At 38.9% G+C, this 26,903-nt stretch overlaps 1 long non-coding RNA gene across 1 annotated transcript; it reads left to right on the plus strand.

Annotated features, from left to right (window-relative positions):
• Positions 1-7,368: 7,368 nt before the first annotated feature.
• LOC139038394 (uncharacterized) lies at positions 7,369-25,406 on the plus strand. The gene is made up of 2 exons (XR_011491358.1): positions 7,369-7,474; positions 25,113-25,406. It is a non-coding gene; the product is annotated as an uncharacterized lncRNA (long non-coding RNA).
• Positions 25,407-26,903: the final 1,497 nt, after the last annotated feature.

A 26,903-nucleotide genomic window follows, 5' to 3' on the forward strand; every position in this document is an offset into this window, starting at 1 on the left:
ATTTCTGTAGGCACTGGGCTAATACTATGTACGTGATCCTCATAGCAATCCTTAGGGAAGCTAGTACCATTATTTCTTTCGCAAGTAAGAACACAGGTTTTTGACTAGCTAACTTGTTCAAGGATACAGGAAGTTGTAGAGTTGGAATGGGAACCTACAACTCATTGAGCCCACTCATGACTGATCAATCATTCTACAACTCTGGCATGCCTCAGCTTATATGAAGATCCTGAGTTAAATTTCCCAAATATAATACTTGAGACTTTTATGAAACCACCCTCTACACACTGAAATGTTAACTTGTAAGAATCTTTTAATTACTGAATGTTAGCAGTCAATGAAAGAGTTGGATTCATTTATACTGTAGCCTTGTGCTGTAGCCCCATGTGGCTGCTGAGCACTGGGTAAGTAAAATACACATAAAATTTAAAGAAAGTGATACCAAAAAAATTGAAAATGCCTCTGATTTTTATATTGATTATATATTGAAATAAAATTTTTGGATATAGTTGGTTACTTAAATATTGGATATTAATAAAATTAATTTTACCTGTTTCTTGCTTTTTTTAATGTGGCTGGGGAACATTTAAATGTTGCATGTGCTGAAAAAAAACTTGCAGTTTTTTTTTTTTTGATCCATATATTTGGATGGACAGTGCTGCTCTAGACTTCCTTTTCTATTTGAATTTACATCTTGCTTATTTAAGTCTCTATATTGGATTTCCTCTTTCATCCTCTTTTTCCGCTTCTAGTAATAGTGTACATTTATATGACTTCCTGAGCCAAACACTGAGCCAAGTACTATAAAGAGTTCCATAATTCTGAGAACCACCCTAGATGATGTATATTAATAATTGTTTTCTGCATTATTTAGACGAAGAAATGAAGTCTCAGGATCTAGGAAATGATCCCAAGACATACAGCAAGGTTAAGTCAGAACAGGTTGTACACAAGTTTATCTAAGACCAGCACCATGTTCTAATGTCTATATTGCTTCACTTTATGGACTGTGGAGTATTGCTAGAAGGAGGGCAGACTCATTCTTTCCATGGAGAAGCTGTTGACATTTTAAATGAGAGAAGTTGTCTTCATTGTGCTGAACTGTGACAAGTCACTGTCCTAAGATCATTGCCACAAAATGCCCATGACACCCATCAGTCTATCCCAAACACCCTATACATTTTCAGATAAGACATCTGAAAGGGTCTAAGGGTATCCTACTATACCTAGTTGAGAACCACTGGGTGGAACAAGAACAAATATAGTTCAACTTCCTATTATCTGGTGTCAATCAAACCCTTTCTGCTACGTTGTTTAGTTGCTCAGTTGTGTCAGACTCTTTGCAACCCCGTGGAGGAGAGAGTGCCAGGTTCCTCTGTCCATGGGATTTCCCAGGCAAGAAAACTGGACTGGGTTGCCATTTCCTTCTCCATACTGAGCACTTTAAATGTGGCAAATGCAACTGAGGAATTGAATTGTAAATTTTAACTTTCATTAATTAATATGTAAATGTTAATACCAACATTTGGCCAGTAACTGCTGATTCGGACAGCACAGAATGCTAACCTCATGTTTTCCAAAATCAAATGTCTTATTTTGATTCCAGACCTACTCTTGTGGTATCCTCCATCTCAATCCAATTCTTTGGCTAAATGCTTTAGAGATCTTAAATTCCTATCTTTCTCTCCCACATCATACCTGATTGATTAGCAAATTATTTCAGCTTTACTTTCATTTTATATGTAGAATTCAGGTACTTCTCACCTCTTCCACAGCTAGCACTCTGATTCAAACTCCACTGTTATCTCTCCCCTGATCTCCTTGTTTGCATTTTTAATTCTTACAGAGCTATCATTTTAAAATGCATATTTAACGATGTCACTCTGGTGAGAACCCTCCACTGACTACTCATTTCATTCAGAAGAGAACCAGAGTATTTGCAGCAGTCTTATTTGATCTTGCCCATGTCTCCCAAGTTCCCAGCATCTCCGCTCCTCTTACTTTCTTTTCCTACCAACCCTCCTTGCGAATATTCCCTTCCAGTAGGTCATCCTTGTCACAGGTGTATTCTTGCCTCAGGGCCTCTGCACCTGGGGTTGCCACTGCCTGTTACAATCTACCCTTTGGAATCTGCAGCCCAGGCTTTCTCAACTTTCTTAACTTCCTTTAAGCCTCTTCACAAATGTCACCCTAGCAGTGAGTCATCCCTAGACCACACTGTGTATATTTGTTGCCACTCTTCCCCATATTCTGTATTTTATGCTGCCTTTGCCCTTATCACTACCCTGAGTAAGTATATGTTTACTTGGGTTTTGACTTTAAAAAGTTTTTTTTGGTTGCTATCTGTTACTCTCACTGAAAAGTAAGCTCTGTGAAGAAGTGGGCTTTGTTTTTTATCATATTCTCTATCGCTCACTTAGGAGACAACCCAGCACATAGATGATGCTCAATAAATATCTGTTAAATGAATACATTAATTAGTAAATCAGTGGCTCTTCTGTGACTATTTAACATTTTAATATTTATGACCCTTTATGATTTTACTTCCATTTGAGTTATTTTTTTAAAAACCATATTTCTTACCTTTGTACAAATCTTTCCACTTAATCAGGTCTTTTACTCAACATTTAAAATTTATTTTACTACAGCTGAGCATTCTGCCAACAGGCAATGTCTGTCAAACAGAACGTGACCTGAGTTGTTCCTGGAATGCAGTGCAAACTAGGTGCAATTTATTATAGGAGAGATGGTTTAACATAAATCAAACTCTCACTAAAGGAAAATGTACCACCAAGAGATGACTTAACTTTTGGATTATGACCCTGAGTACTGCAAGGGCACTGACTGTTCTCTTCAAGCAGAACATAAATGCCTAAGGCTGCGGAAGGGCTTCCCTGGTAGCTCAGCTGGTCAAGAATCCACCGGCAGTGTGGGAGACCTGGGTTCGATCCCTGGGTTGGGAAGATCCCCTGGAGGGCATGGTGACCCACTCCAGTATTCTTGCCTGAAAAATCCCCATGGACAGAGGAGCCTGGAAGACTACAGTCCATGGGGTCACAAAGAGTTGGACATGACTGAACGGCTAAGAACAGCACAGGGATTCGGAGTTATGACACATCATGCCTGTGAGGTCTTTGTAGACAATATGTAGCTTTGCTTTATGCTGTTATAATGATTTTTCATTTATTGCTGACTTAGAAGTTTCTTGAGTCTTAAATCTTTTCAACTGTTTTCTCAAAATTCTGGTATTTGAAATTGTGCCGGACCATAAAGGGGCTGAGAACCATATTTTTAGCATCTAGATTTTAGTGTTGCCAGCTCACTTGAGGCTATTAGCTCAACTTTCAGTGCTTCTTAATTAATGATTATTGATGTTGTATTTAAAATTGCTTACAAGTTTATGAGAATAATTATAGCTTTTCCCTGGGTTTCATGTACTCACTATTCTCTCTTTTCTTGCTGCCCTCTTAGAATCCACTGCTGTTTGATGGGTCACATGTGATGTGGGTTAGTGGGAAGAACTAATGAAGATGGTGAACTGGTTTAAAAAGTTGAGTGAGACATGTTGTGAAATACTGTGAAGGCAGGATGGAATGACGAGTCACTGGTCCCACAGTAACTGGAAAATAACTCAAGTCTTATGACATCTAGTCTGTCACGCTCTGTCATCAGATTATACATGAACATTTATTTAGGAACAAGTCCATCTCCTCCTCCCAAACTGCACACTTTGAAAATGTATGAACAGGAAATAATAATACTTTTTACAGAGCAGTTTTTAAAAGTGCTGGTGATACATGATAGGGGAATGAGATAGAGCAGGGCCAGGGTCCTTTTCATGGGATGACGTTCTAGTGAGAAAAGATGGAATACCCATGATAAAACCAAATGGCGTGGAGTGATAGATGCAACAAGAAAAAAAAAAAAATGAAATCAAGTAGTAAACACTCTATCTGGGATGGCCAGGAAAATCTCTCAAAGGAGGTATTGTTTGAACCCAGATCTGACTCATGAGCGGAAGGCAATCAAGCAACATCTGAGGGTGTAGTGTTTTGGGCAGGTGTGAGCAATTCTTAAAGCCCTTTGTAGAGACAAAAAGACAGAATGGCAGATGCTGATGGACAGAGAAGTAATGAGGGACATCGGAAGCAAAGATGCAGTCCGAGATCTGAGGAGAACACAGAGTCTGTAGGAACTGGTAGCTCTAGTGAGGGATTTGGGTTTGTCTGTGTCAAGGGAAACCCTGGAGGGTCTCAAGTAGGAAATGCCAGAGCACATAAAAAATGCTGTAGTTTTACCCTTAGTAATGGAAAACTTGATATTTGTAAATTCTTCTTACTAAAAACAGCTGGAAATACTCGACAAAATATACATATGTTTAAGTTTCTTTAACATGACAAAGAGCTGATAAAATACTGAGAAAGTACTCAGGAACACAAAGACATAATAAGTTCAGCTAATAGGACTGGTTTTGCCCGGAAGCATTTTTTTGTGAATCTAGAAGGGTCTGAGACTCTGAGCTGTAGTTTTGGTAACAAAGGGAACAATTGACCTTTGTCTGATGGTAGACGAGCTGACTTCATCTTCTGTTGTCTTAGAAAAAAAGAGATTCCTAATGATTGAAAATTTAGTAACAAGGATGTTCGTCAAAGTGCTGTTTATATTAGCAGAGAATTGGAAAGCACGTAATTTTTAGCAATGGGGGATTGGTTATAACACACTAACAAGCATTAAAAAAAATAAGACCAAGAAGAGCTTGGAAGAAGCCTCACAATGCACTCTAAGGTGAAGAAATATCCTGACTATAAAATATTATGGGAGTTTGGGATTGGCATATACACACTACTATATTTAAAATAGAAAACCAACAAGGACCTACCATGTAACCTGCTAGATATTGTGTAATAAACTAAGTGGGAAAGAATTTGAAAAAGAATAGATACATGTATGTGAAAAACTGAAATCACTTTGCTATACACCTGAAATGAACACAATTTTGTAAATCAACTATGGTCTATTATAAAGTAAAAGTTAAAAAAAATTCTGTACATGTTGTCCCATTTGTGTAACAATATGTGCATATGTGTAGGAAAATGCAGAAAAATGTTAACAGTGGTTATCTGGGGGTTGGGGTGCTTAATTTCTTATTTATTTATATATCTGTAATAAAAAATGCAAAAATCTAATGCAAATTGATCTATATATTTAATGATAAATAGCATGTTAGAAATACTCCAGAAAAGTACGAAGAAGAAAATAAATACCCCTGGAAATATTTACCCTTTAGATAGTCCCCATAGCACTTGAGCTTTCCTGGTGGCTCAGATGGTAAAGGATCTCCCTGCAATCCTGGAGACCTGGGTTCAATCCCTGGGTTGGGAAGATCGGTGGAGAAGGGAATGGCTACCCACTCCACTATTCTTGCCTAGAGAATTCCATGGACAGAGGCGACTGATGGGTTACCGTCCATGGGGTTGCAAAGAATTGGACTCGTCTGAGTGACTATTAGCCATTGGCCATAGCACATAGCTATCCTTATAACATAGATTAAGAATTGCCAGGCTGCAAACAAAACTGACCTCACAAAGTTCTAGAGTTGTAGCATCTGATTAAAGGAAACTTCTACCCTACAAAAATTTTGCTGCCAAGATGCAATTTAACTATTGATATTTTAGCAAAAAACACATCTTTTCCTTTATACAGTTAAAGATTTAGAGTAAGGGAGGTGTTAATTCTAAAGTCAACCTCACTGACAATTTAAGGTTATTAATGATGTGTGGTTTTATTCTTTCTCATTTGCTGGGCTTTACACAAGACCCTGACGTTTGCTTGGGCACAATTCCGAGGGCCTCCGTTCTTCTTCTCTTCTGTGTAGTAGGTCTTGCTCTGTTGTTGTGTGAAAGCTATGCGGTATGCCACCAAGGCCCTGGTGTCTGGTTTAGTTTGTTTCTTGCTTGGTTGCTTTGTTGGTTTATTGATTCTCCAACCAGATCATTACTAAAAGAAATATAAAAGAGAAAAATCCCAGGATATGGATCAATTTCAGAACAGTAGCAATGAAGATAGTGCTCACACAGAAGTTCAGAAAAGTTACATATAAGAGAATAAAGGCTTCTTTCATAAATGAAACAGAATTGGTTTGACAATGATTTTCAGCAAATTGCATAACCAAATATAGAAATGAGGGTTGCTGACTCAGGCACTTGCTCTAACCACTAAATTCAGCTTCCTCTCTTGCTGCACCGAGCAGGAGCACATGAAGAAAAAAAAATTGCGACTCTCTCTGGAACAAGCAGACTTTTGGAAAATGGCCAGTTCTGGAGGTTGACCTGTATGACTCATCATCTTAAGAGATGCCAACCACACCCAGAAACCTTGGAGAAACCATCATGACACAGATGAGATAATTTCAGAATCTTCTGATTTCATGTTGAAATGATTAACATGTCAGAAGGTTCTGATGAGAACCTCAATTCTTTACTCTTGAAATAGGTGGTAATTCTAGGATCCCAGAAAACTTAAATCAGTTCCAATTCTGTTTGGGTAGTTGATGCGAAAATGGTGTTGTTTCAAGTCCAGATATCAAGGGCATAAAGACACATGTCAAAATAAGAAGGCACCAGATCAGAATGAGGCAGCACGGTGTTAATGAAGGCAATATGTCCAGGAGATAATTTCATTACAATGTCATCAGAGTATTCACTGAGTGGAGAATTACATCTTTTATATCATATCTCTTATTTTACTCTATACAGATTTGTATACCTGAAGTCAGTATTTTTGGACCTAAGAAAAGTACTTCTTTTATACAAGAACAAATTCATATATATGTTAGGTCTTCCTTATTGTATCAGCTTTGCTTAACTAGAAGATGAGGTCTTTGAGTCCCATTCCAATATCAGCATTTCTGAATGGACTAATTGTCTGATTCATTCATTCATTCATTCACTTCAGCAAATGTGAGCCCCTACATTGAGCCCCTATAATGTGCCAGGTATTGTACTAAAAGCTGGACATACAAAAACAAATAAAGGTAAAGAGTCCTTAACTTAGTGAAGTTTAGAGTCTAGAGGGAGAGATAAACAATAAATAAAAACTAATGTGAAAATTGGGCTTCCCAGGTGGCATAGTGGTAAAGAATCCACCTGTTAACACAGGAGATGCAAGAGATGTGGATTCGGTCCCTGGGTCAGGAAGATTCCCTGGATGAGGAAATGGCAACCAACTCCAGTATTCTTGCCTGGATAATTGCATGGACAGAGGAGTCTTGTAGGCTATAGTCCATGGGGTCGCAAAGAGTCAGATACAACTGAGCATGTTTGCTTTAAGGTAATAATTATATATTGACATAATTGTTTTGCAGGACAAAATAGCATGCCTAATGGGAAATAACAGCAAGAACCAATAGCAACAGGGAAGGCCTCTCTGGGGAGGAGAAATTTAAGTCGAAACCTGAAGGAAGAAAAGGAGCCAGGTAAGAAAGGAATGGGAAGAGCATCTCCTACAGAAGGAATAGCAAGTGCAAATGGCAGGAGGTAAAGTCGTAGTAAAAAGTAGACCCTCATATCCCAGTCCCTTGGGCCAGGCATATTTCTGAACTCAGAACTTGTTTTGCATTTTAAAAAGTTGTTGTTGTTGTTCAGTTGCTCAGTTGCATCCAACTCTTTGTGACTGTTTGGACTGCAGCCGCCAGGCTTCCCTGTCCTCCACCAGTTCCTGCAGCTTGCTCAAACTCATTTCCATCAAGTTGGTGATGCCATCCGACCATCTCATCCTCTGTCGTTCCCTTCTCCTTCTGCCTTCCATCTTTCCCAGCATCAGGGTCTTTTCCAGTGAGTCAATTCTTCATATCAGGTGGCCAAAATATGGGAGTTTCAGCTTCAGCATCAGTTCTTCCAATGAGTATTCAGGACAGATTTCCTTTAGGATTGACTAGTTTGATCACCTTGCAGTCCAAGGGACTCTCAAAGAGTCTTCTCCAACTCCATAGCTTGAAAGCATCAATTCTTCGAGGCTCAGCCTTCTTTATGGTCCAACTCTCTCAACCATACATGACTATGGAAAAGCCATACTTTGATTAGACGGGCCTTTGTCAGCCAAGTAATGTCTCTGCTTTACAATATGTTTTTAACAGTTCTAACTGTTGCTTCTTGACTTGCTAGCATAGTCCATATGTGATATCCATATATTAACCCATATATTATATATTAATAACACTCCCAGAGACACCTGGGGACAGTACAGTTGTAATAAACCACATTAACATACCTGCAGTGGAACATGTAAATCATCACATAAAATGGGATAAAGACTGTATAATTTAGGACATAATCTTCTGTCCCTGACGGCTCAAGATGATAAAGAATCTGCCTGCAATGCAGGGGACTTGGGTTAAGTTGCTGGGTGGGGAAGATCCCCTGGACGAGGGAATAGCTGCCCACTCCAGTATTCTTGCCTGGAGAATCCCATGGACAGAGGAGCCTGGTGGGCTACAGTCCATGCAGTCACAAAAGAGTCAGACACAATTTAGTGATTAAACAACAACAGATGTACCAGCTGTTAAAACAATAACTTTGTAGGCATAATTTCATTTAGTCCTAAAAAATAATGTAGATATGAATATTATTTCCTTTTTTACTGATCAAGAAACAGGTTAAGAGCAATCTGAAGGGGACCCTGGATCTGTATCTGTATAGGCAGGCATGCCTCGGGATTCACACCCTGCTGTCCAGGGTGGGAAATGGCCAGTGCTGACAGGTGTGGAGTGAGCATGCTCAGGCCCCTTGCATCAGGGGAGGACAACATCCAGAGGTGCCCAGCGAATCAGGTGCAGCGAGCTTTCTGCAGAACTGCCCCTATCACACCCTGCCTTGGTTCCCCCCTCTTCCTGCTCCTGCTTCCCCTCCCCCTCGCCTTCCAGATCTCTCCAGACTTCCTTTAGCAAACTGATTGCTCAGAAAGTCTTGCCTCAGAGGCTGCTTCTGCTTCAAAACAGCCCTGCTGAGCCCTGGGGAATTCCTGACCCATGGAAACCCGAGAGAGATAATGATTGTTGTTAGTGATTCTTCTTTGAACCATGATTTGGGGCACTTAGATGGGCATAATAGGGAGTCAGAACTGCCTGCAATGCTTCAGTGAGTGTATACAGGGAGGATTTACTAGCTCTTCCTCAGCAGAATCTGTGAGTCAATCTCTCCAGATCAGGCAGAGACACACACCTCGCAGATACAGGGTTTCCCTTCTTGCCAGTAGGTTTATCAGCTAACACCACTATCTCAGGGACCACAAGGTCTGTTTAATCTGCTGAAACAGCATTACCTGAATCAAGGGCCCCACTTTATGGCAAATGAAGTGTGACAAGGTGTGCCTGACATGGAATCCACTGGTGCTTCCATGAACCACCTCACTTGGAAAATTCTAGCCTGACAGGGCATGAAACAGCCCCCTGCAGGACAGTAAAGCCGTCCTTCAGGTTTTTTTTGCATACCACAGAGTGACGGCCATCACATACCACTGGTGACCCAACAGGAGGAATATAGAGGCTCTGCAAACAGGAATAAGGGCGGCTTCCCTGGTGGCTCAGTTGGTAAAGAGTCTGCCCGCAGTGCAGACGACCTGGGTTTGATCCCTGGATCGGGAAGATCTACTGTAGCAAGGAATGACTACCCACTCTAGTATTCTCTCCTGGAGAATCTCATGGACAGAGGGGCCTGGTGGGCTACAGTCCATGGCGTCACAAGAGTCTAACATGACTGAGCAACTAAACCTACCTACTTTGCTCACAATTATTCCCAGTGACCTACTTCTTGTTGTTCCTTTGTATCTATTTCTACAGTCTCCTTTTTCTCCCCCAGCTTTGGTGTGCTTTCAGCAGTCACAGCATGGCTCTTCATGGGCTGACTATCCTCCTCGGACTACTGGGGGCATTTTCCTTGCAAGTGAGGCGGTCTGGAGATGTCCTCCCTTCCCCACAAGGCTCAGGTGTGGGTGTGGGGAACAGAAATCCGGTTTCCTCCCTCTGAAGCCCAACTTGCACTCCAACTACCCGTGCAGAACCAGGCTGAGGTCTCATTCTCTTCTTTCTTCTGCTTCAGAGGAATCTGACTTCACTCGTTTTCCAGGGTCACCGACAAAATAAATGGGGGGTTCAGGACCTAGGACTGTCAGACTGAACAAGTAAAAATGCAAGGTATCCAGTTAGATTTGAATTTGACATAAACAGCATTTTTTTTTTTTAAGCGTAAGTATGTCCCATGCAATACTTGGGGCATAGTTATATTTAATTTTTAAACATGGTTTATCTAAATTTCAAATGTAATTGGGTGTCCTGTATTTTATTTGACAACTGTATCCAAACACTAGCCAAAGTCTAATTTCAGTACCTAAGAACCAAAGGGTTCCAACTCTTTGGGACCCCATAGCCTGTAGCCCACCAGATTCCTCTGTCCATGGAATTTTCCAGACAAAAATACTGGAGTGGATTGTCATTTTCTTCTCCAGGGGATCTTCCTGACCCAGGGATTGAACCTGGGTTTCCCATATTGCAGGCAGATTCTTTACTGTCTAAGCCACCCATGAAGCTCCTTTGAAATTAATAAATCACTTTAAATCTATAAATAAACTCAGTGCACATACTACAAAATTCAAAAGGTAATGTTGTAACTAAGTAAGGACTTGTGGGCAGAAAGCTAAAGTTTGACAGTGGATTTGTAGCAAAGTAAGGCTTCGTTACCAGGTGGCAAGCAAAGGACTGGGACACACGTCTCAGATCCACTTCCATTCACTCTTTGAGCTGGAGGAATTTTAAAGGGGAAGAACAAGGAAGCTGGGGTTAGTCATTGTCTTGTGACATTTCTGTGACATCTCTTAATCATAGTTTTGGAGGTCAGGATGTTCTGGTTTGATTCTCTGGCCAAGTGGTCCATGGCTGGGGGTCTCAGCTCATCTTGCTCTGAGAAACAACCTGCGTTTGTATAGTAATGACATCTATAATAGCAATTTTACTATAGCAACATGCTATCAACAACAGTAATTTTAGTCATCTGACTCTGGTTGATTAGTGTTCAGTTAGCATAGGATTGAGATCAGAAGGGATAAGAAGAGAATAAAGTTTTGGATAGAGGGCATAATGATAAACTTGGCAGGGGAACTCTGTTTAGGGGAACTTTGTTTTAATAGAGTAAATGATAAGTTTTTCTACACCCTTGTGCCCAGCCACGCAGGTCTCCCACTCAAATCTACCATTCAGAGGAAATCATGGTAGCTTGTTTCTTATTTATCTTTCTAGAAATATTCTCTGTAAATCCAGGCATAATTATACATGGATCTCTGTACTTTTCTTTATTAGTTTAACAACCTCCCTTGGGGATAGGTCTTATTAGCCCATCTAGAATTGCCTTGTTCTTTTAAATAATTGCTCATTTATTAAAAAAAATTTTTTTAATGTGGACCATTTAAAAAAGTCTTTATTGAATTTGGTATTTAATGTCACCTCGGAGTCAGTGCACTTTCTAAAAGGAATTACATGACAGTGGAATGCCTACTGCTCAAATCCACAAAGATAAAAGTGTTTTTTTTTTTCTTAAAAAAACTGTTTCTAGAATAAGTAGAAGGACCCATAAATCAGTAGCATTCCTTTCTAGAAAAGCAGCCTCAGAGAAAGAGGCTGGTAGGTTCCTGGAAGGTTGTTAACGCTAAAATGTAACAGGAAGATTGATTACAGGGAAGAAAGACATAGGGTCCAAATTGCTCAGGGTTGAGACATATGCTGGGTTTGGAGGTTACAGGAGATTGATAAGAGCACAAAGTCTAATGTATCATCAAATAGTGATGTTCTTGCTGGCTGCTAGAATGGTGGGGAGAATGGGAGGATGGCGTGGCATGCGTGAAGTTATTATAGACTGATATTCATTTGAAGCAACTTGTGGGATTAGAGCTGTCCCTTGCCCTCAGTAGGTTTACAAAATAATAGACTGACATGGAAGCAGAGATGCTACCTAAACAAACACAGAATCATTTTGAACAGAATCCATATGTGGTAGTTTAGTCACTCAGTCCTGTCCAGCTCTTTGCAACCCCATGGACTGTCGACTGCCAGGCTCCTCTGTCCATGGGATTCTCCAGGCAAGAATACTGGAGTGGGTTGCCATTTCCTTCTCCATGAATTCATACATTACAGTGCAAATACATAAACATACACCTATACGTAAGATGCATGGTGTAGATTTCTTTGAACTTCATAATTCTCTGCTAGTCGTGTCATGAACCTAGGCCCTGAAATAAGCCTCAACAGAAGCCGGCTAATAGAGTAGGAATGTAGTTTAAAAAGGAAAATACAGTTTCTTTAATTGCTCTGTATCCTCTGTTCTTTCCTTTCCGCAATTAATCTTTCCACTGCCTTTCAAAACTAAATTTTAAAGCAATTTAAAAATTATTTTATGTATTTATTTATTTTTGGCGGCACTGGGTCTTTGTTGCTTTGAAGGAGCTTTCTCTAGTTTCAGCAAGTGGGGGCTACTCTTTGTAGGAGCCACGGGCTTCTCATTGTGGTGGCTTCTCTTGTTGCCGAGCACAGGCTCGAGGCACTCGGGCTTCAGGAGTTGCAGCACAGAGCTCTCTAGTTGCGGCCTGCAGGCTCTAGAATGTGGGCTCTGTAGTCGTGGCACATGGGCTTAGCTGTTCCGTGGCATGTGGAATCTTCCCTGATCAGGGATCAAACCCATGACCACTGCAATGACAGGCAGGTTCTTATCCACGGCGCCACTGGGGAAGTCCTCAAAACTAGATTAAAAAAAAAAATCTAGTCCTATGGGAAATTTAATATTTGGAAAAAGCACATTAGCTGATTATGCCCCATAGTTTTGCTTTTTCTTTTTAACACTCTTAAATCAAACATCTGCTGGGACAGGGTAGCAGGTATTCTCTGAGATGCGTGCATGGTATGTGTGCTCTTCCACTTTTAGTTTATGTTAAATAAATATCACAGGAACCAAAACAATCTAAGACTCTTCTCAGCCACAGGATTTACTTTAGCACTTCCTGAGAAGTGCTACTGTAAATATACAAGCCACACAACCCACTTGCAAACAGTACTTGGCACCATGTGAATGAGTTTCTGGAACAAACTCATTCATTTGGGGAGGGGCTAGAGTGTCAGAAATACAGGTTCTTCTAAAAACAAACAAATAAAATGGGTATTTTTCCAGGCATTGTCTGGTAGTACTAGTCTGCCTACGCTCGTGTTTCTTATTTCTCACTCTTTCTGGGTTATCTACACTTCATCACTTCCTCACCAGGTAGATGAAGATGGTAAAAACAGTGAAAATGATATTTATTCCCAAGTCTTCTCACTTCTTCATCAGTCCACCGAGGGACTTTCCTGTTCTCATGGGTTGGCAACACAGGGGAGGAAAATTTTTTTCTCGTCCTTCTTAGCGTCCTTGGCTGGGTCTGAAAATTAAACTGACAAGACAGATGAACAGGAGAAGAACATACAAATTATATTGAGCTTTTATATGAACATGGAGCCTACACAAGAGAATGGAGATCCAAAGAAGTGATTGGAGCAGGAAGCTTTTGTATCTTTTAGACAGAGAAACAATAAATTTGTGAAGAATTGAGAAGAAAACGGGGTTTGGGCTAAGGGTGGTAAATGCTGAAGAAGTAACTCAGAATATAACGGTTAGTTTAACAAGCTTGTGTTGCAGACTCTTGCTGCCTTCACTGGGTTAAGAGTCTGTCTCCAGTGAAAGGAGAATTTATTTCCTGTGTTTAGGCAGAAAGGGGGGTAACTTTAGCTGCGTTTACTGCTTCTTCATTGCCTTCAGCTCAAAATAATTTTTATGTCAAAGAGGCATATTTTGGGATGACATTCTGGTTTTCCTTCAGCAAATAGGAGTCATGGAATCAAATAACTCTAAACCCAGAGGGACTTGGAAAGGCCATTTCATAGAAAAATCCAGGAGAAATAAATATAGACTGTTAGCTTTTCAGGGCTGGAAGGAAACAAGAGAATTCAACTCCATATCCCATATTTGAATCTCTCTGGAAATGTGTAGAACTGTTAAAACAACTTCTAACTTTTTGAAACTGTAATTGCTTAAGCGTGTTTCTTTCCCAACCTTGAAACACTAATAGCCAACTCCCACCTTTCAAACCAATAATATTTCAGAATGTTGCAATTATTGTACTTAATACAAAAAACTATCATTATATGTCACTGCTTAAATTGTACTCCTGGTTTTTTATATTTCTTTAAAACAGTAGTTTTTTCTTTCCGTGATAATCTTCTCGTATATTTTTCTATTTTCTCATTTTTCATAGCAGTGAGAAAATAGATATTATCTTTGTTTTCCTCTTCTCTTGATTCAAATCTCAAAGGGTATTGAATTGGAAACTTGAGGGGCCTAATTAGCAGAGAAAATAAAATAAGAAAAAGTCAATAAACTATTTAAAAAAAATAATTCTGCAGCAGAGGTGACCCCAGTTAGATATCACCTAGCAAAATATCTCCATACTGTAAGATGAGGAAAGGAAGATCCAGAATGTTTGTGTGACTTGTCCAAGAATACAGATGGTTAATGATGGAACCTCTGCTGGTCCCATTCACTTGACTTCCAGACAGGGCTGTGAGAAAGATCTTAAGAGAAACTTCAATGCATAAAGAGTATTTTAGTTTCCCTTTGTTCCTGAAAACTTGCTTACTAGACATTTGCATTCTAAGAACCTCTTCCTTTTCTTTCTTTCTTTTTCTTTCCCCTTCCTTTCTTTCTTTTTTTCTTTTCCTTCCTTTCTTCTCTCTGCCTTTCTTCTTCTCTCTCTCTTTCATACTTTTTTTCTCTTTACACAGAGAAGTTAACTCCAATTTATGCTCTTTTGGCTTCCAAGTTATAGAAAATATGTATCTACTCAGCTGATTCAATTCTCAGACAATTCTCAGTGTCTGGAAAGAACTTCAGACTCTTCTAGTTCTTGGCTGTTTACAATAATGAAGAGGAGCAGTAGGATAGGTAATCCAAATTAATAAATCATTCTTGAGAAATTACAAACTAGCTTAAATATAAACATTAGTAGCTAGATTGATGTATTAATGGGAGCATCCTTTACCAGAATGTTTAAGGGATTTGTTTTCAAAAGGAGGGGACTTACATGACAAAATCCAACACTATCCCTACAGCCTGTAAAACAAACTTTTATAAGAGCAACTAATATTTGGGAGACAGTGTATTAAAAAGCAGATATGTCACTTTGCTGACAAAGGTCTGTATAGTCAAAACTGTTTTTTCTGGTAGTCAAGTACCAACGTGAGATTTGAACCATAAAAAAGGCTGAGCAGCGAAGAACTGTCGCTTTTGCACTGTGGTGTTGAAGACTATTGACAGTCCCTTGAACTGCAAGATTAAATCAGTCAATTCTAAAGGAAATCAACCCTGAATATTCTTTGGAAGGACTGATGCTGAAGCTCCGATTTTTGGCTGCTTGATATGAAGAGCCGACTCATTGGAAAAGACTCTGATGCTGGGAAAGAACGAAAGCAAAAGGAGAAGGGGGTGGCAGAGGATGAGATGGTTAGATAGCATCACCTACTCGATGGACATGAATTTGAGCAAACTCTGGGAGAGACTGGAGGACAGAGGAGCCTGGCATGCTTCCGTCCACGGGGTTACAAAGAGTCAGACATGACTAAGTGACTGCACAGCAGCAGCAATATTTGGGAATACATTTCAGAGAGGAGGAGTCTAAGCAATTGGTTATGGTTTGCTTTGAAGGATGGAATATATTCAATATATGAAGGAAAGTGGATTGTGGGCCTTCTGTGATAAAGCTCCTAGGGTGGATCTCATTTGAAAATGCCAAAAAGTTTAGAGAGGAACCAAAGGCAGTGATCAGCTATAACAATTTCCAGGAATGTTATTAACATGGCTTTTTGTATAAACAGTGGTGCTCATTCCTGCCTACCCCTTCCTCCAGTGAATTGTTTTATTCAAACGCATTTGAACTCTATGAATCTCCTCCCTTTGATTATTATTATCTTTCTAATTCTTGCTTTTTTAAGAAAGAAGGTAAGCTACTGTTTTTATTGAAAAGGAACTCCAGATTTTACATTTTTTCTCTTTGAAGATTTTGCAAAGTAGACACCATGAATAATTGAGAATTTTCCCTTAGTGGAAACATTTTTTAAAGACTGCATCAACACATGGAAAATAAAAAGATGTTGATACAAAATAAAAAGATGCTGACCCGTGAGTTCACTCTTCTAAAGACCAGTGTGTATCCTTGAACACCTGGACTGAGCAATGGCAGATCACAGAAGTTCTTGAATGGTTGTTTTTCAAACTGCTAGATGGGAAGAATACAAGTGAATTAATTTCTTCCTCAGTTCAGAATCTGGAACTGAAGATGGCATAGTTCCACTTTCTTTAGACTCTGACTTTTTAAGGGTTTGTTTTCTTCAAGTTGATGCTTCTTATATGAGGGATCTCAAACCAGAAACCTTTGTAGACAAATGTTTTACCAAAAAGTAGTTCTTCCTTTATTTATAACTTAACCTCCTTCAGGACATTCTGTTCCCTAAATATCCCATTTCCCAGTTTTTGACCACTAGGTGTCATAAGTATTCACACAAATGCCTCCAAGATGTAAACATAAACTTTATCTATTAAAATGAGGCCCTGAATGTATTACTTCTCATATATGATCTTATGTCACCTGGGGTCACATATTAGCTCCAATTTACATGCAATTCAACCTCCAAATGAAAAGTTCAGGGAAAGTCACAAAATTAAGGAAAAATGAAATGGAACTCTTGTGGTATACAAACAGTTTGTCAAAGGGGCAAGTTTGTATAGCTTTAACTCTGCAGAATTTGTTGCTTCCTAACCCCCTTCCCCACTTGACCTCCAGAGTTGCCTTTAGACTCACTGCATGATACTAATAGGCACCTCCTTTTAGGAATGGGCTTCGCAAGAGCATATTGATAGCCTTGGGAAATCTCTGCATTACTTTGCAATAGAAATACACATGAGACACTGGGACCCACTTTCATTCTGCTTATTTGAGTTTCAACTAAAGGGACCGACACATTGAAAAAATTATTTTCAAGTCATTTTGAAGCTAGGATGATCAACTCAAACCTTTTCATTTTATGTTTGGGAGATGATACCTGAAAGAGTTTGCTCATTGTCCAAAGACAGTAGCAGAACTGGACCTTGGACACACATCTTCTGACTCCTAGGCATCCTAGGTCTTCTGTGTATTTATTGCTGTTCTCAAGATAGATTTATGCATTTGTTTTGGAATTTTGAAGAAAAAAAAGAGTAAACCAAAGTATTCCTTAGACTGTGTTAATGTTGTAAGAAAAGCCTTAGCTCAGTAAACTTCCTCTGTGGAGATTTGTTGTTAAAAAACAGAAGTAGTTTATTAGTCATTGGAACAATGACAAGAAATAAATTTTAATGCTCTCATTTCACAGAATTTGCAGATTTGTTTCAGATAGATGGAAAAACTGTCCCATTTAGCTTTTCTTTGTATGCCAAGTCAATCAGATTCGTACATATCTTTCAATGAATTTTTAAAAAAGATGACTGTATTTAATGGACAGATAATCTTTTGGTATTTCAAGTCAAAAAGAATACTATTGTTATTCTCACCAAGATGAAAAGAAAATAGGCTTAGTCATTTGGCTATAAAAGCAGTTAAAATATTGCATTTTAAGCTGTTGTTCAGTCACCTCGTGGATTGCAGCATGCCAGGTTTCCCTGTCCTCCGCTATCTCCTGGAGTTTGCTCAAATTCATGTCCATTGTGTTGGTGATGCTATCTAACCATCTCATCCTCTGCCACACTGTTCTCCTTTTGCTTTCAATCTTTCCTAGCATCAAGGTCAGATTCTTTAGCATCTGAGACACCAGGGAAGCCCTGGTGAGTAGCTGTAACATAAAATAATTAATTTTATTTATGTAAGGAAAGAAATGGCAACCCACTCCAATATTCATGTCTGGAAAATTCCTTGGACAGAGAAACCTGGTGGGCTACAGTCCATGGGGTCACAAAGAGTTGGACAAGACTGAGTGACTGACACTTTCACCTTTATTTCTTGGGACGAGCAACACTGTCCTTGTGTGATCAGGTCTGAAGGGTCCATATCCGTGGTGTGCACTCAGTTCCCATGGAGAGGACCCTACACTCTCTGGTAAATGTGGTTCTCTTCTTTATTCTGACTGAGATTTCCATGGTAAGTTCAGGTGCAGAATTTCTTTTGAGTAATAATTTCCCCCCTAATTACAATACTAAACAATTGCTTTGACTAAATTTATTTATACAAAATTTGGAAGACTGAATTAAAAATTAATTCTTTGGTTACATTGAAAGTGCATGGAACAAGTTAAACTGGTAATTCTGAGCACTGTTTGAGATGTTTTACCAAAAAATGTTGCAAGGTCAAATAGGTTAGGGAAATAAGGTTTATGCTTAAAATTCTTTATTAAGCATTAATATTGCTGCTTAGCATATTACAGACTTTGAAAAATCCTGCAATTAAGAAACTCGATCAAATCTAAGCTAACATTTTCCAAGTATTGTTAGTCAGAAACTTTTATTATAAAATACCAAATAACATTTGGTAAAAAACAGGTTGAGAAACGTTGACTTCCAAAGTGACACAAAATCCTCATTTGATAAATCAACTACACTATTTCTTGCAAAGTGTAATTCTTTTATTTGATTTCTATATTATTTATTGGCATTATTTAAATAGTATCCCCTTTGCCTTCATGGCTACTTTCTGGCAACAAGATTCACAGCTGCAACATCAAAGTTCAAAGCCTTGTTAAGTTTATTTGTAGAATTTTTCAAGTATCAGTATCCTGTCAGCAGATGGACTATTTTAAGATATTATTATTTTTCTGTGTTATAAAACAGCTATTTCAGTTGATTTCCTCTAACCCATTTATTTTCTTTCACTTAATGTGAAATCATTCTATGTCAGAGTTAGTGATTATTTACTAGAGGACAAATAAGCTGGGACTAAAAATACAGTTGTATTTCCTGGGAGCTGATATTATGGCTGTTACTTGATGGTAGAAGTAACTTGCACATTCAAGATAGAATACAGACTCATTAGTGTGACTTAATAGGATTAGAGCAGTTGTTTCTAAGGTGGCATGGAAGTGGTACACCCAGATCACTGCTGGTAATGGGGAGTAGCATAAGAAAGCAAGATTAAACAAAGTAACCTGGCTACTATCTCACTTTCTTGTTATAAGTTGGTCCTGGGTTCCAATATTTCCATAACTGGCTTATTCCATAAACCTCAGAGAATTGTAACAATATTTTTGCACTATTTTGGATACAGTCATAGCTTAAGTGATTTGCTTTCCCTCTGAGTGTTTTTTATGTCTATATCTCGAGAGAGAATTCATTTAAATTAGTTTGTCACCATCTCATATAAAGAACTCTTATTAAGAAGTTTTATTCCAAGCTACTACAAAGACCATTGACTACTCTCAAGTTCAAGTTCAATCCAGAATCAGTCCAATCCCTAACTCCATTATTTATGTGCAGAGTATCAACTTTTTCTTCTCCTGGTATATACGCCATGAACCCTATTAAAAAAAAAAAAAAACTTCTATAAACAATACTTGCTCTTTCTGTCCTCAGGAGTGATATAATGATTGTGTTTATATGGGAACCCAGAATTTTATAGAATTTGTTTTGGTGCAAGACCTATTATTATCTGGTTCTCCCTGTCTTCTTCAATTGGTATCCCATTACTCTTCTCCTTTCTATATTAATAACAAATGGATTACTAGTCTCCAAACATTCCATGATTTTTTTTTGCTGTTTGTTTTTGTTTTTGCATATGTGCTTCTCTTCCACTGTATTATTCCATTCCCTTGCTTTATCACACAATTAAATTCTTATCATATTTCCAAATTTGGAATGGGTACCACTTGTAGCATATCTTTCATGTTCATTCCTAAGCTCAAAGAAAATTTTAATTTCCATGAATAACTTGAGGGTAAAGACTTTAATAGTACATTACTTGGGATAAGAGTAGTTGCTCTCACATACAATACTCAAAATATATAAATTATCAAGTATGTATGATAGAAATTTACTTTTCAGTCACATAAACTTCCAAAGATATTACTGTGAAACTTTCCCCTAACCAGTGATTCAGGATTTTAGCCTTGTACTATCTTGTAGGTTCGTCATCTGACACTATGCTTACCTGTATTCAGCTAGTAGAAGAAAAAGAGTGAAGATGTAGTCACTTCTTAACAACCTTAATCTAGAAGTAATGCACATCACTTCCTCTTGTTTCCATTGGTGAGAACAGGTCACATGGCCCAAACTAAATGTACTGAGTTGAGAAGTGTGTTCTCTGACTGGGCAGCAGTTCCTGGTACCAACTCCGTGAAGGAAAAGCATACATCTGAGGGATAAGAGTTAGCTATCTTGGCTAGAGTTAATATTCTTATGTTTGCAATGACATAAACTTCAACTTGTGGTAGTGGTTTAGTTGCTAAGTTGTGTCCGATTCTTGTGACCCCATGGTCTGTAGCCTGACAGGCTCCTCTGTCCATGGGATTTTCCAGGCAAAAATACTGGAGTGGATTGCCATTTCCTTTTCCAGGGGATCTTTCCAATCCAGGCATGAAACCTGGGTCTCCTGCATTGCAGGCAGATTCTTTACTGACTGAGCTATGAGGAAAGCCCATCCTTCAACTTAAGAAAGCTTAAACAGCAAGGTTACTTTAGTGAATCACTCAGGCGGTAGTTCTGAGAAGCCAAGGAAGAGCTGAAAGGATCAGGCAAACTGGGGAACTTCAGATGTGAACCTGGACACACAATGACACCATTGCTATTTATGTCTCTGTTTTCGTGCTTATTAATTTTTTCCTCTCCTATTGCAGATAGATGATTTCATCTACATGGTGGGGGTGGGAACATAGCCAATTCCAGGTTAGAGCCTCCAAGTTTTATGATTCTGGAGCAAAATAAAAACACATTCCCCCATCCCATTTTGCTATATAAAAATTCCACAGACAGACTTAGGGCAGTTTGGCTCATGTGTTCCCTCACTGGTCTAATCACCATGACTACTGCTAAGAAGTGAGATATATATATATAAAGTTTAGGACATTTGTGGGCCCAGTCCCTGCATGACTTGAGACACCGCAACTTTATTGCAAAATGTCCTAGGGAAAGTGAAAGAATATTACTATCAAGGTGGATACAACCTTAGGATAGAAACTAGATTAGAGGAAAGGTTTCAACACTTTGCAGCAGTATATGCAATGAATAAGGAGTATGGAATCAGGTCAGCTTCTCCTGCTTTACCTGAAATCTAGGCTTTGTAGTTCCATTTATAGGGCACAGGCAGGGCAGTCTGAGCAGAATTCTGAAGGGCCCTGGGATTTTCAGAATGGTAAAAGAGCATTGATTTTTACCATAAAGCCACCAGCTGCATTAGTCCCTAACAAGAGAGTCAGACTGTTCTTTTAAGTTTTGAAGTCAGACATTGACTTTTCTTCTCTAGCTATGAAAGTCCTAGGTGGCATTGTCTTCCAATATAGGGTGGCATCATATACATTGAAAGTCTGCTGTTTTCTGTAGCCACTTTAATTAATCATCTTAGCTAGATCTCGGATAACTTGCTGCAGCTTCTACTTCAGCACTTGCTGCTTCATCTTGCAGTTTTATATTATGGAGATAGCTTCTTTCCTTAACTCTCATGAACCAGCTTCTGCTAACTTCAGACTTTTCTTCTGTAATTTCCTCATCTCTCTCAGCCTTCATGAAATAGGACCTTGGTTACTACTAGGCTTTTGGCTTAAAGGGATGTTGTGGTTGGTTTGATCTATCCAGATCACCAGAACTTTCTCCATGTCAGCAATAAGGCTGTTACACTTTCTTATTTCTGTATTCACTAGAGGATCAATTTTAAGCTCCTTCAATAACTTTTTCTTTGTAGTCCCACCTCAGGTAACTGGTGCAAGTATCCTAGCTTTCATCCTATCTTGACTTTCAACACGCCTTCCTCACTCAGCTTTACCATTTATAACTTTTAATTTAAAGTGAGAGAAATGTGACTTTTCCTTTCACTTGAACACTTTGAGTCTATGGTATGGTTATTAACTGGCTTAATGTCAATATTAATATGTCTTAGGGAATAAAGGTGTCAAAAGTTATGCAGAGAGGAGAGAATGACTGGTGGCTGGAGCAACCAGAACAAAGAATTTGAATAAATATTTTTCCAAAGAAGATACATAAATGACCAATAAATACATGAAAAGGTGCTCAACGTCACTAATCATCAGGGGAATGCTAATGAAAATCACAATAAGATATAACCTGACACCTGCTAGAATACCTCTTTTTAAAAAGACGTAGCATATGCAGGGGGTATGGAGAAAAGGGAATGCTTGGGTATTTGTGGGAATATAAATTTTTGTAGCCACTGTGAAAACCAGTATGAAGGTTCCTCAAAAAAAAAAAAAAATCAATAATAGAACTACCCTATGATCCAGCAACCCCACTTCTGATATATAAAGGAAACAAAACTTATCTCAAATATATGTTGGCCTTAAAAGAAAGAAATCCTGTCATTTTTGACAATATGGATGAAACACTGTGTTTCAGTGAAATTGAAGAGAACATTGTGTTCAGTGAAATAAGTCAGACAGAGGAATGGTATCATTTATATGTGGAATTATTTAAAAAGTCAAACTTGTAGAAGTCAAAAATACAAGCAACTCTAACCTGTACTATATCCTACTCTTTACAAAAATTAACAATTTCCTTATTCCTCATGTATTAAGCTGAGTGAGGAAGACATGTTGAAAGTCAAGATAGGATGAAGGTTAAGACTCTTACACCAGTTAGCTGAGATGGGAATGCAAAGGAAAAGTTCTTCAAGGAACTTAAAATTGATCCTTTAGTGAATACACAAGTAACAAAGCATAATAGCTGTATTGCTGACATGGAGCACCTGATGGTGGGTGAAATAGGGGAAGATGGGTAAAAGTGTACAAAATTACAACTTTAAGATGAATAAGGTCTAAGGATCTAATGTCTAACATAGTTACTGTAGTTGGTAATATTGTATTGCATAATTGAAATTTGCTAAGAGAATAGGAGGAAAGTTATGACCAACCTAGACAGCATATTAAAAAGCAGAGACACTTTGCCAACAAAGGTCTGTCTAGTCAAGGCTATGGTTTTCCCAGTAGTCATGTATGGATGTGAGAGTTGGACTGTAAAGAAAGCTGAGCACCGGAGAATTGATGCTTTTGAGTTGTGGTATTGGAGAAGACTCTTGAGAGTTCCTTGGACTGCAAGGAGGTCCAACCAGTCCATCCTAAAGGAGATCAGTCCTGAGTGTTTATTGGAAGGACTGATGTTGAAGATGAAATTCCAATATTTTGGCCACCTGATGCAAAGAGCTGACTCATTTGAAAAGACCCTGATGCTGGGAAAGATTGAAGACAGGAGGATAAGGGGGCGAGAGATAAGGATGAGATGGTTGGATGGCATCACTGACTCAGATGGACATGAGTTTGTGTAGGCACCGGGAGTTGGTGATTTACAGGGAGGCCTGGCGTGCTGCAGTTCATAGGGTTGCAGAGTCAGACACGACTGAGTGACTGAACTGAACTGGAGAGACTAGAACATAAACATTACAGGCCAAAACTAAGGGCTAATATGGGAAGTGAATTCACTCTGTGAGGGGAATTCTTTACAATGTACAATGTATATCAAATCATCACATTGTCTATTTTAGATATATTCCCATTTTATTTTCACTATATCTAATAAAACTGAAAAAAAAGAAAAAAGATAAATCAGTGTTTCTTAGCCTTCTTTTCATTATTATCTATGGAGCCATTTTACACATTATTTTCCTAGTAACCATTACTTCCTATGAAATTTTAATAATATCAATATTCTATATATCTGTTTATGTTCCTTGGCCCCTTTGAGCGACATAAACCATTGTAATATCAAAATATTTTTCACTCCTACAAGAGTCAATTTTTGCTGGTGGGGCATACTGCCCCCACTGAATCCAAAGGTTAAGTGAATAGCACTGCTTTCAATATCATCATAATTAGTTGAATAGTAAATTTGTAGTCAGTTGTCTTTGGGAGGTTAAAATACCAACTCTAACTTGTACTATAGTCCTCTCTTATTTAGAAAAACTATTCAGTTTCCTTGCTTCTCATGGATTAACTAGGGTAAGGTTAAAATAATAAGCAACCAAAGAAACAGGATGGAAAATATTTTATCTACCTATATCACGGGGTTGCTGTGAGAGTAATTTTTCCTGAAATCAGTTGATTTATCAAGATGGGACTCATTACAAGACTATCAGCTCTTTCTTCAGAAAACCAGAGTCTTGATGTAATTAACACAAAAAGAACATCAGGTGTATGCACAGTAGTAACAGGAATGTGGCAATCGGTTCTGCATGTCAACCGAGCAGACACTCAGATAATAAGCTACTCTAGTGGAGACTTGTCTAAACATAAAGAAGAACTCATGCCTAGTGGAGGGAAAAAGTCACTAAGAGAAATCTTAGAATACTTACCTTTTAGAAACTTTGAGAACAACACCAAACATTGCCAGGCCCTGGATTAGGTGTGTTATAGCCATGGTTTCCAATCCCTATAGCAACATGTAGAGTTAGTATTACACACAGTTGTCTGCTGTGTCCGTGAGCTCAGTTGCTGGACATGTCTGACTCTTTGCAACCTCATGGACTGCAGCCCACCAGGCTCCTCTGTCTATGGAATTTCCCAGGCAAGAATACCGGAGTTGGTTCTCCCTACGCCAGGGGATCTTCCCCACCCAGGGATCGAACCTGTGTCTCCTGCACTGGCAGGTCAATTTTTTACCACTGAGCCACCTGGGAAGCCCCGTTGTCTGTTGTAGCAACAGCTATTTTGTTTACTTCCAAGTCTGTGTGGCAGTAATGTGGTAGCTCTGTCGATCTTACTTGGGGTCACTCATGTGGCTGCAGATTGTGGGCGACTTGTCTGAGATCTAGTTGGTCTAGGGAGCCTCAGCTTGGATGCCTTGCTTTTGCTCCATGTGATCTTTCTCCCACAGCTCGACCTGGGTTGGATCTCACTGCTACACATCCCAAGAGGGCAAGAATGGAAACTGCATAGCTTCCTGAGACCCATACTCAACCTACACAACATTACTTCCGTTGGTCCTACTGGTCAAAGCAAGTTACAAGGCCAGCCCAGGTTCAAGGAATGTGGAAACAGACTCTGCCTCTTGCTGAGAGGAACTGCCAAGTATTTATGGCCATTTTAAATTTAATCTAATCATTCTTATAGATGAATTATTTGTTATTTATTTTGAGGAATTTCCTAATAAAATTTTTAAAATTAATAATTCACCGTCTTCGACATAGCACAATAAATAAGTAGGGTAAGGAAATTAAAACTGGTAACAATTCATGTATTGTTGTTGTTCACTCATGCAGTCATGCTCAACTTCTTTGCAAGTAGTGACTCAAATTGAAGTAAAATTCTCATTGTTAAAATTGAAATGAATTATTTCAGAGATAAGCCAAATAAATATATTTGGGGTATAGACACTTCCCCCAAATGCTGCTTGTGTAATGAATTATTTTATCATGAAGTGCTGAGTAGGCTGGAACCAGAGGTTTAGGCGATGCTTGGTGTTCTGGAGATTTGCCCCTAAGTTAAGACTGTAGGTGAGCCCACTAGAAACTAGAAAGTGCCGGGGATGAGGCTTTCAGAGGGTCTTTAGTTTTGGTACATCCCCCTTTTCTTGCCTCGAAAATCCCATGGACAGAGGAGCCTGGCAGGCTATGGTACATGGGGTTGAAAAGAGTTGGACACAACTTAGTGGCTGAATACACACACACACACACACACTCACACACAGCATCCTTACACCTCCTCTTTGCTTCTGGGGCTGGTAAAGAGAGGATTTCTCTTCAGCTTGAGCAGCAAGGTGGAACTAGTCTGTCAAATGAGCTTCGTGCTATGGAGGTTAGGGGTTTGTTTTCCCTTGATAGAAGCAGGCAGCTGAGCCAGTGCACCTGAGGATTACACAGATCTGTTATGCTCTCTGATCTATCATTTTATTTTATTTGTGTGTGTCATTAAAACTTTATTTATTTTTAACTTATTTTTATTGAAGTATGGTTGATTTATAATATTATTTCAACAAAATAAAACATACAACCCAATTATCTCTCTATTCAATGTACATACTAAACTTTCAGTACAAAAGACAGGTATAAAATGAAGCAACCAACTTTTTGATCCAAGGTAAATCATCTACAATTTGGGAAGAAATTTCTTTTATTTCTAGCATACAAAACCACTACATTTTAAATTATTTTTAAAAATTTACTATACATTGCGAACACAGATTATCATACTAAGTGGAATAAGTCAGAAAGAGAAAGACAAATACTGTATGATATCACTTATATGAGGAAACTAAAATATGGCACAAATGAACTTATCTCCAGAGCAGAAACAATCTCATAGACATAGAGAACAGACTTGTAATCACCAAGGAGGTGGGGTGGGGAGAGACGGACTGGAAGTCTGGAGTTAGTGCACGCAAACTATTACATACAAACTGGATAAACAACAGGTCCTATTGTATAGCACAGAGAGCTATATTCAATATCCTGGGATAAACCACCACAGAAAAGAATATAAAAAAGAATATATATGTGTGTGTGTGTCCCTGGAGGAGGAAATGGCTGCCCACTCCAGTATTCTTACCTGGGAAATCCCATGGACAGCGGAACCTGGTGGGCTGTAGCCCACGGGGGTGAAAAGAATTGGACATGACTGAGTGGCCGAGTATGCACGCATGTATGTGTATAACTGAGTCACTTTGTGG

This window comes from Odocoileus virginianus, chromosome 15 (assembly GCF_023699985.2).
Source record: "Odocoileus virginianus isolate 20LAN1187 ecotype Illinois chromosome 15, Ovbor_1.2, whole genome shotgun sequence".
Lineage (NCBI taxonomy): Eukaryota > Metazoa > Chordata > Mammalia > Artiodactyla > Cervidae > Odocoileus > Odocoileus virginianus.